The sequence below is a fragment of the Zea mays genome, chromosome 3 (genome assembly GCF_902167145.1).
Source record: "Zea mays cultivar B73 chromosome 3, Zm-B73-REFERENCE-NAM-5.0, whole genome shotgun sequence".
Classification (NCBI taxonomy): Eukaryota; Viridiplantae; Streptophyta; class Magnoliopsida; order Poales; family Poaceae; genus Zea; species Zea mays.
This window is the reverse complement of record NC_050098.1, coordinates 4,528,845-4,545,665: the sequence shown is the minus strand read 5'-3', so window position 1 is coordinate 4,545,665 and position 16,821 is coordinate 4,528,845.

Here is a 16,821-nt window from a genome sequence, read left to right as displayed (position 1 = left end):
CGTTAACCGAAGCTTAGTTTCGTGCCCGTGCCTTAGAGGTCGGCATTTCTAGTTGTAAGATTCTAAACTTCATTGGGCGCACCGAAGGTGCACCCAATGGGTGTAGCCCCCGAGCTTCGAGTAGATTTTAGAAAATAATCTACTCGAAGGTCTTCCTCAAAGATTATCTCCATTGGTGCTCCTGCGTTTTGGTTGAGGGTTGGCCTTTTAATCTTGTCTCACGCCTTAGAAGTCGGCACTATCTCGGTTTGAAACGATAATCCATGGGGTGCACCGGAGGTGCACCCAATGGGTGTAGCCCCCGACCTTCAAATGGATTTTTTAAGGATAATCCGTTCGAAGGTCTTCCTTTCGCTTGTAAAAGTTGGCATGAAGCTATTCGCATTATGCTTTGGAGGTCAGCATTATGTCATCAATATTTTGCTGCAGAGGTCAGCATATATTTTGTCTTTAGCAGCCGAGTTTGCAATCCATCCATATCTTACTAGGTGATGCAATTTATTTGCTTCTGCGACTTGATTGGACGTTTGATGGACGTTCTCTGTCTAGTCATTGCGTCGCTTCTGTCGGCCACATCTTGTACTTTGCTGGCTATATTTGGCTTTCCTCTGATCCTTACTGGTATCTCATTTTTGTCTTGGGGTATTCACTGCGTGCCCTGCACAGATGTGACCGTTTTGAAAAATATACTGATAATTCCTGGGCGTCCCCCCCCCAATGGGTGTGGGCAAGGGACGTCTTGGTACGCTGAGTGTTTTAACCGGTTGCTTCTGAGTAGTAATGTGACGGGACGGCGAGTGTAATCATATCCTTTGCGCTGTTGACTGGAGACCCAATGGGTGTAGAGTTGCATGAAACGGTGTCAGCCGCCCGACGTGTCTTCAGACGGGTGGAAGTGCTTATTGAATGCTTTGCGACTGTTCAGTGACCGCGGTTGGAGGTGAGCGGTTGCCTTCTCCCTTTATAAATAACGGCGCTGCCTTTCTGGTTTTTTCACATCTCCTCGCTGTTCCTTACTGCTTCCTTCTCTTCTTTCTCGTCTGCTTCCACCATGGGCAAAAGTAACAAACGCAAGCGCGAGCCGACTCCTCCATCGGAGGATTTCGGTGACTCGGAATACTCGGAGGAGGAATTCTCCTCCGAGTCCGAGGGGTCTCCGGCTCCCGTCTCTCCTCCGGCGTCGTCCGATGACTCGGACGACTCACAGGGATTAGCCGCGGAGGTCTGGACATATATCCGGGCCGTCGAGCGCTCCGGGCTCGAGGGCTCGGATGAGTCGGAGTACTCCTCGGATGAGGAGGACTCGGACGGCGGCGGCGAGGATGAGGACGACGACGACGACGGCGACGACGGTGGCGATGGCGACGGCAGCGGCAGCGACAGGGGCAGCGGCGACGGCGGCAGCAGCAGGGGCAGCACCAAGGGCGGCAGCAGCAAGGGCAGCACCAAGGGCGGCGGCGGCGGCAACAGGGGCAAGGCCAGTGGCTAGACGCCACTGGTCTTCTTAGATATTAGTATAGTGTAGTATAGTTAGAATAATGTAGTAGTAATGTAGAGTAGTATAGCGTAGTATAATAGTAGTAATAGGGAAGTATCAACTCATAATGAGTTGATTTGTAAGTTTACTATCTTCCCTTAATGAAAGAATGACGTTGATCTCTTCTGAATGACTCATTGGGTTTGTTTATAAAACCAATTCCTTCAAGGCAGTGAATGAAATACTTGGGAGTCACATTGACGCTTCCTGAAGTGGCTGCCGAGTGATTTTGTAGACGGTGTCGGCGTTTTTAGAGGTAGCACCGAGCGGCTGATCATTATGTCGGCGTTTTAGAGGCAACGCCGAGTGATTGGAGGGCGACGTCGGCATTTTTAGAAGTAATGTCGAGCGACTGAACCTAAAAACAGCATTTTAGAGGCGACGCCAAGTGACTGGAGGACGACGTCGGCATTTTAGAAGTAATGCCGAGCGACTGAACCTGAAAACAACATTTTAGAGGCAACGCCGAGTGACTGGAGGACGACGTCGGCATTTTAGAAGTAATGCCGAGCGACTGAACCTGAAAACAGCATTTTAGAGGCAACGCCGAGTGACTGGAGGGCGACGTCGGCTTTTTAGAAGTAATGCCGAGCGACTGAACCTGAAAACAGCGTTTTAGAGGCAACGCCGAGTGACTGGAGGACGACGTCGGCATTTTAGAAGTAATGTCGAGCGACTGAACCTGAAAACAGCGTTTTAGAGGCAACGCCGAGTGACTGGAGGACGACGTCGGCATTTTAGAAGTAATGCCGAGCGACTGAACCTGAAAACAGCATTTTAGAGGCAACGCCGAGTGACTGGAGGGCGACGTCAGTCATTTTAGAAGTAATGTCGGGTGATGACTGGGCACTTTTTGAAACGGTATCTGGCTCGAGAATATCCATAAGAGCTGCGCTTTTAGCCGCCTTTGCTTTCTGTGCCCTAGTTCTTGCATTCCTGCACCCGAATCCTCTCTGCTGCTCGCCTCCACTCTGCCTGCTAGTAGAATCGATATGGCGCCCAAGAGAAAAACCGCGAATTCATCTGCTGCGGTGATCCCACCAATCGACCCCAACAGCCAGTTGCCTTTCGCAGGTAACCATATGTCCATAATTTCTGAAGCTGAGCTCCTTCACCTCGTATCCATCGGGGTTCTTCCTCCGCGGGAACTCTGTTCCTGGTGGATTTGTCACGGGACCACTGTTCCGACAGAGGATACCCATGAATTTGTAGTTTACGCCCCTTTTCTTCTCCGCGGCCTTGGCCTTCCCATCTCTCCCTTTTTCCGAGGCCTTCTTGATTTCTACCACATAAACCTGACCCATCTGAACCCTAACTCAATTCTGCTAATATCCATCTTCGTTCACTTGTGCGAAGCCTTCCTTGGCGTGCTGCCGCATTTCGGTCTGTGGAAATATCTGTATCATTGCCGCCCTGGGATGGTTGGAGGACAGCATCAGTTGGTTGGAGGTGCCAGTTTGGAGATGCGCCGCGGGCGGAAGACTGAGTACCTTGAGATTCCTCTTAAGGACAGTATCAAGGGATGGCGTCTAGAGTGGTTCATAGTTGACAATTATGGAAATTCTCTCCCTTCCCGGTCGGGAAGACAGCCAGACGTTCGCACTCCAAGTTGGACCGAGTCTCCCACGGACGAGGAGGTAGCTGAGGCAAGTGTATTGCTAGCTGAAGTTGGACTGCTGAAAGAAAGAGGTCTAACTGCTGAAGCTGTGGTCACTGACTTTGTTTTCAAGAACATTCAGCCATTGAAAGACAGGGCCTACCCAGCCTATCTGTATCGAGGGCTAGCCGACTCAACTCGGGTTACCAACAGGAGAATCCCTTCAGCAGACTTGGTGAGCCGTCTAGAAATGATCCTTAGGGGCAAGGTGTCCAATGTTGGTGCTCCAGCGGCATACTCGGCCTGGAACCTGCCTCCTCCCAAAGCCTTCACCCTATTTGTATCAAATCCACCTGTTACTGATGGCAGTCTGGGCCTTAGAGTGCGACCCTCTGCTGAAGAAGTCAGTGCTTTGGTTGCTTCGCTTGGGGAGATTCCTGCTGATGAACGAGAGGTCTATTTCGAGGTGCCCTTGAACCCTAGTGATGCAGATATAAATGCCATGCTTGATCTGCTAGCTGAGGATTCTTCCGACGCTGCTCCTGCTGGTACGTTGGCAGTGGTGCTTCTCCCAGAAGTTGATACAATTTTGGACGTTCAGAAACCTGTCAGTACTCGCCCAAGGCGCCCTAGCCGAACCATTCAGCCCGAGCCTTCTGCTGATGAGCAAAAGAAGAAGAGAAGACGCCTCCGGCGAGTATCCAGCTTTGATGAAGACGTCGGTACCTTAGCTCCTGCTGCTGAAGAAGTGCCTGCAACTGGACCTACTGACGCTGATCCCAATGGGTGTACCCAGACTGCTACTGATCCCAATGGGGGTGCTGCTTGTGTTGTCACTGTGGAGGATGAGGAGGAAGAGGATGAAGTTCCTTTGACTCGGAAAAACAGTCGGCAGCTCATCGCCGGCGGTGGGAGTAGTGGAGTTCCTTCTCCTGCTCTGTCTGCCCTCATTGGTCTGCAAGAACTGTCTCTGGCCAATTTCGATCAAACTCTTGAGGATATGGTCCCAGAAGACTTGCTATCAGAGCCAGTGGGTGATGATGCAACAGAGGCTTGTGCTGCCGTGCCTGATGCTGGGTTGAGGTCATCCCGTGCCTCGTCGACCTTAGAGCGCGATCTCGAGGGTCGGGAGACTGACTTGGATCGTCCTGGTCCCATGGAAGTAGTTGAGGGCCCATCAACCTTAGAAGTGGTTACTGCAGAGAGCCTGGACCTCAAGAATGGTGCTAACGCATGCCCAGCCCCCGAGGATGTCGCCGGGGATGACTTAGCTCGGGTGAAGAGTATAAGCCACTGCCCAGCCCCCGAGGGTACTGCCGGGGATGATCCGGCTCAAGTGGGCAGCACCAACTATGACCCAGCCCCCGAGGGTGCCCGAGCAGGGTCTCCTTCCTGTACTTCCATGGACGTTCACGCAGGATCTCCTCCACACTCTGGCTGCATGGTGGTAGCCCAAACTTTGGGTCAGGAGGTCGCTTTAGAGGGCAGCGTCCCTGCCGACCGAGTGTTGGGCTCTGTTGAAGGCGCTGAGCTGATTTCTGCTGGTTTATTGCAAGCTACTCCGGGTGGCGGTCTTACATCTGCCTATCAACTGATTTCTCCTGACTTGGGAATACCTTCGTTCTTTTCCAACCTCCAGGTATTGTGATGTGTTTTAGCTTGATTTTTATGCTGTATGAACTTATGTCATTATACTCACTTGTTCTCCTTATCAGGCTTTGGTGGATGGGATGGCTGGCCAGCTAAGGTTGCAGGGTGCTTCTGTCCCAGAAGTGGCCTCGTCTCTTGCGTGCTGGAGCCCAGTTGAGAGCACCTAGAGGGGGGGGTGAATAGGTGATCCTGTAAAACTTCAAAACTTAAGCCACAAAAACTTGTCAAGTGTTAGCACAATTATGGCCAAGTGGCTAGAGAGGAGTCAAAACACAATAACCACAAGAATTCAATCACAGAGATGACACGATGGTTATCCCGTGGTTCGGCCAAGTACAAAACTTGCCTACTCCACGTTGTGGCGTCCCAACGGACGAGAGTTGCACTCAACTCCTCTCAAGTGATCCAATGATCAACTTGAATACCACGGTGTTTTTCTTTCCTTTGATCTTTTCCCGTTTGCGAGGAATCTCCACAACTTGGAGTCTCTCGCCCTTACAATTGAGTTCACAAAGAAATACGGAGTAAGGTGGGAATGAGCAACGCACACAAGACTCGAAAATCAGAGCAACAACACGCACACAAGTCGCAACAAGAGCTCGCAACGCAACACAAAGAGTTCACAACTCCACAAGAGCTCTATATGCTATCACAATGAAACGAATGCGTGAGATTGATGTCTTGGTGCTTAGAAGAGTTGTAGGAATGCTTGGTGTACTCCTCCATGCGCCTAGGGGTCCCTTTTATAGCCCCAAGGCAGCTAGGAGCCGTTGGGAACAAATCTGGAAGGCCATCTTTGCCTTCTGTCTCGTGGCGCACCGGACAGTCCGGTGCACACCGGACACTGTCCGGTGCCCGATTTGTTTCCTTAAATGGCGAAGCCGACCGTTGCCGACCGTTGCAGATCTGGCGCACCGGACAGTCCGGTGCACACCGGACAGTCCGGTGCTTCCTTCCGACCGTTGGCTCAGCCACGTGTCGCGCGCCGATCGCGCGGCCGACCGTTGGCCCGGCCGACCGTTGGCTCACCGGACAGTCCGGTGCACACCGGACAGTCCGGTGAATTTTAGCCGAAGTCGCCGGAGAAAAACCCGAGAGCGGCCTCTTCGGCCGAGGCAGCCTGGCGCACCGGACACTGTCCGGTGCACCACCGGACACTGTCCGGTGCACCACCGGACAGTCCGGTGCCCCAGACCGAAGCAGCCCCTTGGCTGTACACAGCCAAGTCTTCTCTTCTCTTCTTCTATCTGTTTCTAACACTTAGACAAGAATATTAGTACACAAAACCAATGTACTAAGACTTAGAAACATACCTTTTCTCTAGATTTGCACTTTGTTCATCCATGAGCATATTTTCACATTTAAGCCCTTGTGTTTGCACTCAATCACCAAAATACTTAGAAATGGCCCAAGGGCACATTTCCCTTTCAATCTCCCCCTTTTTGGTGATTTATGCCAACACAACATAAAGCAACTAGAACAAGTGCAAAATCACTTCAAATAAAACTCAAATTGGTTTTGATTCAATTTTGGCATATATGGATCATCCTTTGCCACCACTTGGTTTGTTTTTGCAAATCAAACTCAAACCTCTATCTCTAAGTCAAACACACATGTTGAAGCATAAAGAGAGTCATTCCAAAAGAGATTGATCAAAGATTTCAAAAACTCCCCCTATTTCCCATAATCAATACTTCTCCCCACAAGAAGCCAACTTTTGACAATAGAGACAATAAAAGACAATAAAAGCTTTTGACACAACAAAAACTCTATTCTACTATTTTCAAAATCTCTCAAGTGGTAGCTGATCCATTTATCACTTTGGCCTTTATTTTCTCCCCCTTTGGCATCAAGCACCAAAACGGGATTAATCTTGGCCTTTTAACCCCATTGCCTCACCAAAGTCTTCAATTAAGAGCAAATGGCAATAAGATTTCATGAGATGAACTTGGAATTAGTTACCCTCTCATCGGAGTGCAGTGGAAGTCTTTCATGGTCCAAGTCCACCTTTTCCCTTTCAATCCTCCTTCGAGACTAAATCAAGCAAACTCAAGCAAATGGTTAGTCTCAAAGGGTCAAGTTGTAACACATCTCCCCCTAAACATGTGCATCACTTTGCAACGGACTTGTGAGGTCCAGGGAGTGTTGGTACAACTTGAGCACCACAATAAGCAACAAAATGCAGAATGAACCTGATCAAATGCATAAACACATGTATGCTACAATTCAATCCAAGTTCCGCGAATCTAAGACATTTAGCTCACTACGCAACCTGCAAAAGGCCTTCTCATCTAGAGGCTTAGTGAAGATATCGGCTAGCTGGTTCTCGGTGCTAACATGAAACACTTCGATATCTCCCTTTTGCTGGTGGTCTCTCAAAAAGTGATGCCGGATGTCTATGTGCTTTGTGCGGCTGTGTTCAACAGGATTTTCCGCCATGCGGATAGCACTCTCATTGTCACATAGGAGTGGGACTTTGCTCAGATTGTAGCCAAAGTCCCTGAGGGTTTGCCTCATCCAAAGTAGTTGCGCGCAACACTGTCCTGCGGCAACATACTCGGCCTCAGCGGTGGATAGGGCAACGGATGTTTGTTTCTTAGAGTTCCATGACACCAGGGACCTTCCTAAGAATTGGCACGTCCCCGATGTACTCTTCCTATCGACCTTACATCCAGCATAGTCGGAGTCTGAGTATCCAACTAAGTCAAAGGTAGACCCCTTTGGATACCAGAGCCCGAAGCAAGGCGTAGCAACTAAATATCTAAGAATTCGCTTCACCGCCACTAAGTGACACTCCTTAGGATCGGATTGAAATCTAGCACACATGCATACGCTAAGCATGATATCCGGTCTACTAGCACATAAGTAAAGCAAAGAACCTATCATTGACCGGTATGCTTTTTGATCAACGGACTTACCTCCTTTGTTGAGGTCGGTGTGTCCGTCGGTCCCCATCGGAGTCTTTGCGGGCTTGGCGTCCTTCATCCCAAACCGCTTTAGCAGATCTTGCGTGTACTTCGTTTGGGAGATGAAGGTGCCGTCCTTGAGTTGCTTCACTTGGAACCCAAGGAAGTAGTTCAACTCGCCCATCATCGACATCTCGAATTTCTGCGTCATCACCCTGCTAAACTCTTCACAAGACTTTTGGTTAGTAGAACCAAATATTATGTCATCGACATAAATTTGGCACACAAACAAATCACCATCACACGTCTTTGTAAAAAGAGTTGGATCAGCCTTCCCAACCTTGAAAGCATTAGCAAGTAAAAAGTCTCTAAGGCATTCATACCATGCTCTTGGGGCTTGCTTAAGTCCATAGAGCGCCTTAGAGAGCTTACACACATGGTCGGGGTACCGTTCATCCTCGAAGCCAGGGGGTTGCTCCACGTACACCTCCTCCTTGATTGGCCCGTTGAGGAAAGCGCTCTTCACATCCATTTGAAACAACCTGAAAGAATGGTGAGCGGCATATGCTAGCAAGATTCGAATTGACTCTAGCCTAGCCACAGGAGCAAAGGTCTCCTCGAAATCCAAACCTGCGACTTGGGCATAACCTTTTGCCACAAGTCGAGCCTTGTTCCTCGTCACCACCCCGTGCTCGTCCTGTTTGTTGCGGAACACCCACTTGGTTCCCACAACATTTTGCTTCGGACGAGGCACCAGTGTCCAAACTTCATTGCGCTTGAAGTTGTTTAACTCCTCTTGCATGGCCAACACCCAGTCCGGATCTAGCAAGGCCTCTTCTACCCTGAAAGGCTCAATAGAAGAGACAAAGGAGTAATGCTCACAAAAATTAACTAATCGAGATCGAGTAGTTACTCCCTTGCTAATGTCACCCAGAATTTGGTCGACGGGATGATCCCTTTGAATCATCGCTCGAACTTGGGTTGGAGGTGCCGGTTGCGCTTCTTCCTCCATCACTTGATCATCTTGCGCTCCCCCTTGATCAAGCGCCTCCACTTGAGTTGGGGGCTGCACCATTGTTGAGGAAGATGATTGATCTCGTTCATCTTGTTCCGGTGGCCGCACTTCTCCAATCGCCATGGTTCGTATAGCAGCCGTCGGAACATCTTCTTCATCTACATCATCACAATCAACAACTTGCTCTCTTGGAGAGCCATTAGTCTCATCAAATACAACGTCGCTAGAGACTTCAACCAAACCCGATGATTTGTTGAAGACTCTATACGCCTTTGTATTTGAGTCATAACCTAATAAAAACCCTTCTACAGCTTTGGGAGCAAACTTAGAATTTCTACCCTTCTTCACTAGAATGTAGCATTTACTCCCAAATACACGAAAGTACGATACATTGGGTTTGTTACCGGTTAGTAGCTCATACGACGTCTTCTTGAGGAGGCGATGAAGGTAGACCCTGTTGATGGCGTGGCAAGCAGTGTTAACGGCTTCCGTCCAAAAGCACTCGGGGGTCTTGAACTCCCCTAGCATCGTCCTCGCCATGTCGATGAGCGTCCTGTTCTTCCTCTCTACCACACCATTTTGCTGTGGTGTGTAGGGAGCGGAGAACTCGTGCTTGATCCCTTCATCTTCAAGGAACTCCTCCACTTGAAGGTTCTTGAACTCGGACCCGTTGTCGCTCCTTATCTTCTTCACCTTGAGCTCAAACTCATTTTGAGCTCTCCTGAGAAAGCGCTTGAGGGTCCCTTGGGTTTCAGACTTATCCTGCAAAAAGAACACCCAAGTGAAGCGGGAAAAATCATCTACAATGACTAGACCATACTTACTTCCCCCTATGCTTAGATAGGCGACGGGTCCGAAGAGGTCCATATGCAGCAGCTCCAGGGGTCTTGAAGTGGTCATCACATTCTTGCTGTGATGCGCTCCTCCCACCTGTTTCCCTGCTTGACAAGCTGCACAAGGTCTATCTTTTTCGAATTGAACATTGGTTAGACCTATCACGTGTTCTCCCTTTAGAAGCTTGTGAAGGTTCTTCATCCCCACATGTGCTAAGCGGCGATGCCACAGCCAGCCCATGCAAGTCTTAGCCATTAAGCATGCATCTAGACCGGCCTCTTCTTTTGCAAAATCAACTAAATAAAGTTTGCCGTCTAATACACCCTTAAAAGCTAGTGAACCATCACTTCTTCTAAAGACAAACACATCTATATTTGTAAACAGACAGTTATATCCCATATTGCACAATTGACTAACAGATAGTAAATTATATCCTAGTGACTCTACTAAAAACACATTAGAGATAGAGTGCTCATTAGAAATTGCAATTTTACCTAACCCTTTTACCTTGCCTTGATTCCCATCACCGAATATGATTGAATCTTGGGAATCCTTATTCTTGACGTAGGAGGTGAACATCTTCTTCTCCCCCGTCATATGGTTTGTGCATCCGCTATCAATAATCCAGCTTGAACCCCCGAATGCATAAACCTGCAAGGCAAATTTAGGCTTGGGACTTAGGTACCCAACTCTTGTTGGGTCCTACAAGGTTAGTCACAATTTCCTTAGGGACCCAAATGCAAGTTTTATCACCTTTGCATTTTGCCCCTAACTTCCTAGCAATTACTTTTCTATCCTTTCTACAAATTGCAAATGAAGCATTCAAAGCACAATAAATTGTAGAAGGTTCATTCACTACTTTCCTAGGAGCATGAATAACATTCCTTCTAGGCACATGATGAATAGCATTTCTTTTAGGAACAACATTTCTCCTAGTAACATTTCTATCATACACATAAGAGGAACTAGGAGCAAACATGGCATGAGAATCATAAACATATGAATCAAAAGCATCATGACTTACATTTCTAGTTTGTCTTCTATCATGATACAAAAATGCATGGTTCCTTTTAGCACTAGTAGCCATAGGGGCCTTCCCTTTCTCCTTGGCGGGAATGGGAGCCTTATGGCTTGTTAAGTTCTTGGCTTCCCTCTTGAAGCCAAGTCCATCCTTAATTGAGGGGTGTCTACCAACCGTGTAGGCATCCCTAGCAAATTTTAGTTTTTCAAAATCACTTTTGCTAGTCTTAAGTTGAGCATTAAGACTAGCCACTTCATCACTCAATTTTGAAATGGAAACTAAGTGTTCACTACAGGCATTAATATCAACATCCTTACACCTAGTGCAAATTTCAACATGTTCAACACAAGAGTTGGATTTATTTGCTTCTACTAGTTTAGCATTTAAATCATCGTTTATGCTCTTTAAGTTAGAAATAGAATCATGGCATGTTGACACTTCACAAGCAAGCATTTCATTCCTCTTAATTTCTAATGCAAGAGATTTTTGAGCCTCTACAAACTTATCATGTTCTTCATACAACAAATCTTCTTGCTTTTCTAAAAGTATATTCTTTTCATTCAAGGCATCAATTAATTCATTAATTTTGTCTATCTTAGATCTATCTAAGCCCTTGAACAAACATGAATAATCTACTTCATCCTCATCACTAGATTCGTCCTCACTTGAAGAAGCATAGGTAGAGTTGCGAGTACATACCTTCTTCTCCCTTGCCATAAGGCATGTGTGACGCTCGTTGGGGAAGAGGGTTGATTTGTTGAAGGCGGTGGCGGCGAGTCCTTCATTGTCGGAGTCGGACGAGGAGCAATCCGAGTCCCACTCCTTGCCTAGATGCGCCTCGCCCTTTGCCTTCTTATAATGCTTCTTCTTTTCCCTCTTGTTTCCCTTTTCCTGGTCACTTTCATTATCAGGACAGTTAGCAATAAAATGACCAAGCTTACTGCATTTGAAGCATGATCGCTTCCCCTTGGTCTTAGTCTTGCTCGGCTGTCCATTTCGACCCTTTAGCACCGTCTTGAATCGCTTAATGATGAGAGCCATTTCTTCATCATTAAGCCCGGCCGCCTCAATTTGCGCCACCTTGCTTGGTAGTGCCTCCTTGCTCCTCGATGCCTTGAGAGCAATGGGTTGAGGCTCGTGGATTGGACCGTTCAACGCGTCATCGACGTACCTTGCCTCCTTGATCATCATCCGCCCGCTTACAAATTTTCCAAGAATTTCTTCGGGCGACATTTTGGTGTACCTGGGATTCTCACGAATATTATTCACCAAATGAGGATCAAGAACAGTAAAGGACCTTAGCATTAGGCGGACGACGTCGTGGTCCGTCCATCGCGTGCTTCCATAGCTCCTTATCTTGTTGACAAGGGTCTTGAGCCGGTTGTATGTTTGAGTTGGCTCCTCGCCCCTTATCATCGCGAACCGTCCAAGCTCGCCCTCTACCAACTCCATTTTGGTGAGCAAGGTAGCGTCATTTCCCTCATGAGAGATCTTGAGGGTATCCCAGATTTGCTTGGCGTTATCCAAGCCACTCACTTTATTATATTCATCCCTGCACAATGAGGCTAGAAGAACAGTAGTAGCTTGTGCATTCTTATGGATTTGCTCATTAATGAATATAGGACTATCCGAACTATTAAAGTGCATTCCACTATCTACAATCTCCCATATGCTAGGATGGAGAGAGAATAGGTGACTACGCATTTTGTGGCTCCAAAATCCGTAGTCCTCCCCATCAAAGTGTGGGGGCTTGCCGAGTGGAATGGAAAGCAAATGTGAATTTGAATTTTGCGGAATACGAGAGTAGTCAAAAGAAAAGTTAGAATTAACCGGTTTCCTTTGTTTGTCGTGGTCGTCGTCCTTTTGGGAAGAAGAGGACTCATCGCTGTCGTAGTAGACGATCTCCTTGATGCGTCTTGTCTTCTTCTTCTTCCCATCTCTTCGCTTGTGGCCCGAGCCCGAGTCATTGGACTTGTCATCCCTTGGCTCGTTGACGAAGGACTCTTTCTCCTTGTCGTTGATCACAATTCCCTTCCCCTTAGGATCCATCTCTTCGGGCGGTTAGTCCCTTTTTGAAGAGAACGGCTCCGATACCAATTGAGAGCACCTAGAGGGGGGGGGTGAATAGGTGATCCTGTAAAACTTCAAAACTTAAGCCACAAAAACTTGTCAAGTGTTAGCACAATTATGGCCAAGTGGCTAGAGAGGAGTCAAAACACAATAACCACAAGAATTCAATCACAGAGATGACACGATGGTTATCCCGTGGTTCGGCCAAGTACAAAACTTGCCTACTCCACGTTGTGGCGTCCCAACGGACGAGAGTTGCACTCAACTCCTCTCAAGTGATCCAATGATCAACTTGAATACCATGGTGTTTTTCTTTCCTTTGATCTTTTCCCGTTTGCGAGGAATCTCCACAACTTGGAGTCTCTCGCCCTTACAATTGAGTTCACAAAGAAATACGGAGTAAGGTGGGAATGAGCAACGCACACAAGACTCGAAAATCAGAGCAACAACACGCACACAAGTCGCAACAAGAGCTCGCAACGCAACACAAAGAGTTCACAACTCCACAAGAGCTCTATATGCTATCACAATGAAACGAATGCGTGAGATTGATGTCTTGGTGCTTAGAAGAGTTGTAGGAATGCTTGGTGTACTCCTCCATGCGCCTAGGGGTCCCTTTTATAGCCCCAAGGCAGCTAGGAGCCGTTGGGAACAAATCTGGAAGGCCATCTTTGCCTTCTGTCTCGTGGCGCACCGGACAGTCCGGTGCACACCGGACACTGTCCGGTGCCCGATTTGTTTCCTTAAATGGCGAAGCCGACCGTTGCCGACCGTTGCAGATCTGGCGCACCGGACAGTCCGGTGCACACCGGACAGTCCGGTGCTTCCTTCCGACCGTTGGCTCAGCCACGTGTCGCGCGCCGATCGCGCGGCCGACCGTTGGCCCGGCCGACCGTTGGCTCACCGGACAGTCCGGTGCACACCGGACAGTCCGGTGAATTTTAGCCGAAGTCGCCGGAGAAAAACCCGAGAGCGGCCTCTTCGGCCGAGGCAGCCTGGCGCACCGGACACTGTCCGGTGCACCACCGGACAGTCCGGTGCCCCAGACCGAAGCAGCCCCTTGGCTGTACACAGCCAAGTCTTCTCTTCTCTTCTTCTATCTGTTTCTAACACTTAGACAAGAATATTAGTACACAAAACCAATGTACTAAGACTTAGAAACATACCTTTTCTCTAGATTTGCACTTTGTTCATCCATGAGCATATTTTCACATTTAAGCCCTTGTGTTTGCACTCAATCACCAAAATACTTAGAAATGGCCCAAGGGCACATTTCCCTTTCACCAGTGTCACTCCAGCGCCGTGTATCCGAATTGGAGACAACCAACGCTGGTTAGTGCCCCTTTTTTCTTTCTCTTTGCCTTGGTTGTGGACTATTTTACCTTTTGACCTCGTTTTGTTTGATTACCTCTTGCTAGGAATGACTCGGCAAATTGCAACTCTTGAGGAAAAACATTCCCGAGATCAAGCTGAAATGGCTCGACGGTGCACTAACTTCGAGGAGAAGTACTTTCAGAGCCAAACTGAGTTGAATCAGGTCTCTGCTGCCTTGGATGACGCCAATGCCCTTAGTTCTTCTCTCCATGCTCGGCTCGACTCTAAAAAGGTGACTTACAAAACTGTGCCTTGCCTTGCTGTGTTCCTATCACTTGTTTAGTTTCTGAAGGGGTTGATTTTTGTTTGCAGGAAGAAAAGCGTATCCTTATTGCTTCTCGTGACAATCTTGACAGATTGTATCGTGATTCCAGTAACTCGCTAACCATCTTGGAGAGGAGTCATCGCTTCACAATGGAGGAGTTGGACAATCAGCGTGGTAAGCTGCAGGAATCTTCAGATGAAGTGACTCGCCTCAAGCAGTTGATATCAGCAAAGGATGCTACTATTAAAGAACTCCGAGCTTCCAAGAAATCCATCGCCCAGGAGTTAGAGACCGCTCGACTGGCTGCTAAAGTTGCTGAGGAGACTGCTGTTACTCTCAAAGCCCAGCGCGACAAAGCCATGGACAAGGCTATTCGGGCAGGACGAATCTTGATGAGGAGACCCGGTGTGGTTGTTCCTGAGGACATAAGGGCTGACGTGATCGCTGCCCCTGATTCCTCGAGTCGCCCTTCTTCGTCGGTCGCTCCTGAGAAAGATATTGCCAAATAGAAAACATTTTGCGTGCTTTGAGCGCGCAGTTAGTATGATCGAGTTAGAGGACCGCAGTTTAGTATTCAGACGATATAACTACTCTCTTATTGTATCAGAATTCATTAGTTCGTAATTTTGCAGTAATGAAACGACGCACGATGATTGTGAGATTTGTTTGCGGGATATAGAAGTCATCCCCTTAATTGCATGGGCATGAGCATGTTGCACCGGCTTTTAGTCGCCACTGACTTTAGCTGATTGCTCCGTTAGCAGGGCATAGTGGTCACCCCAAGTTAAGTAAGCGTGAGCATGTTGCACCGCCTTAAGTCGTCGCCGACTTAAGTCGATTGCTCCGTTAGCAGGGCATAGTGGTCACCCCGAGTTAAGTAAGCGTGAGCATGTTGCACCGCCTTAAGTCGTCGCCGACTTAAGTCGATTGCTCCGTTAGCAGGGCATAGTGGTCACCCCGAGTGAAGTAAGCGTGAGCATGTTGCACCGCCTTAAGTCGTCGCCGACTTAAGTCGATTGCTCCGTTAGCAGGGCATAGTGGTCACCCCGAGTTAAGTAAGAATGCAAGTCAATCGTAGATGAGCCGAGTATCTTTGAAAACCTCTTTTTTTATTGATGACATATTTCCACTTTACAGATTACATCGTTGTCCCAGCAGTTTTGAGATACAGCTAGGGATAAAACTTTCTGAGGTGTTCTATATTCCAGGAGTTCCCAACTTCTGTGCCATCCATCTGAGTGAGACGATACGATCCGGGTCGAGTGACTTCTGCTACCACAAAGGGTCCTTCTCATAAGGGTGATAACTTGTGCCGTCCCTCCCCCGTTAGAATTCGGCGGAGGACGAGATCTCCTACTGAGAAGAATCGTTGCCGCACGGCCTTGTCGTGATAGCGTCTTAGAGTCTGCTGGTACCGTGCTGATTGGATCACTGCATTTAGCCGTTTCTCCTCGAGTACATCAATATCCTCTAGTCTGGTGGCCTCAGCTTCTGCTATACTGTCGAAGATCAACCTTGGCGCCCCAAACTTGAGATCAGCAGGTAGCACTGCCTCCGACCCATAGACCATGAAGAAAGGGGTGTTCCCATGCAGGGCTCGGCTAGGTTGGGTTCTTAGGCTCCAAACAACATAAGGCAATTCCCTTATCCACTTTCCTGCGAATTTTTCATTCTTATCGAAGACTTTTTTCCTGAGCGCCTTCAATATCATTCCGTTGGCTCGCTCAACCTGCCCGTTGGCTCTTGGATGTGCTACAGATGCGTACTTGATCTGAATGCTCTTTTGCTCGCAGAAATCGAAGAATTCTGAACTAGTGAAGTTGGATCCTAAGTCAGTGATGATGCTGTTTGGTATCCCGAATCTGAATATTATGTCCTGTATGAATTCCACGGCCTTAGCAGAGGTTAAAGAAGCAATGGGCTTGAACTCTATCCATTTAGTGAATTTGTCAATCGCCACCAATACATGAGTATATCCCCCTTGAGCTTTCTTGAAAGGTCCAATCATATCCAGTCCCCAGCATGCGAAAGGCCAGGTTACTGGTATGGTCTGTAGTTGCTGTGCGGGCATGTGCTGTTGCTTTGACAAGTATTGGCAAGCTTCACACCTCTGAACTAACTCGGCTGCATCGTTCTTCGCTGTCGGCCAATAGAATCCTGACCTGAAAACCTTCCCGACTAGTGTTCTGGATGCTGCATGTATTCCACATTGCCCAGCATGAACCTCCTTCAGAAGTTGCTTCCCAGTGGATGGGAGAACGCACTTCATGAGGACGCCCGATGCACCCCTTCTGTATAATGTCTCCCCAATGAGTGTATAGTGAGCCGACTGCCTGGCAATACGCTCTGCCGAGTTCTTGTCGTCTGGTTCTTCTTCATTCTTTATATACTTAATGATCGGCCTTCTCCAGTCATCAGAGTCTGACTCGGGTTGATCTACGATGTTGCACTCTTCTGTTTGATCCATTGAGATACTCGGCTGCATAATTTCTTGCATGAAAACTCCGGGTGGGACCTGAGTTCGACTGGATTCGAGCTTGGACAATATATCA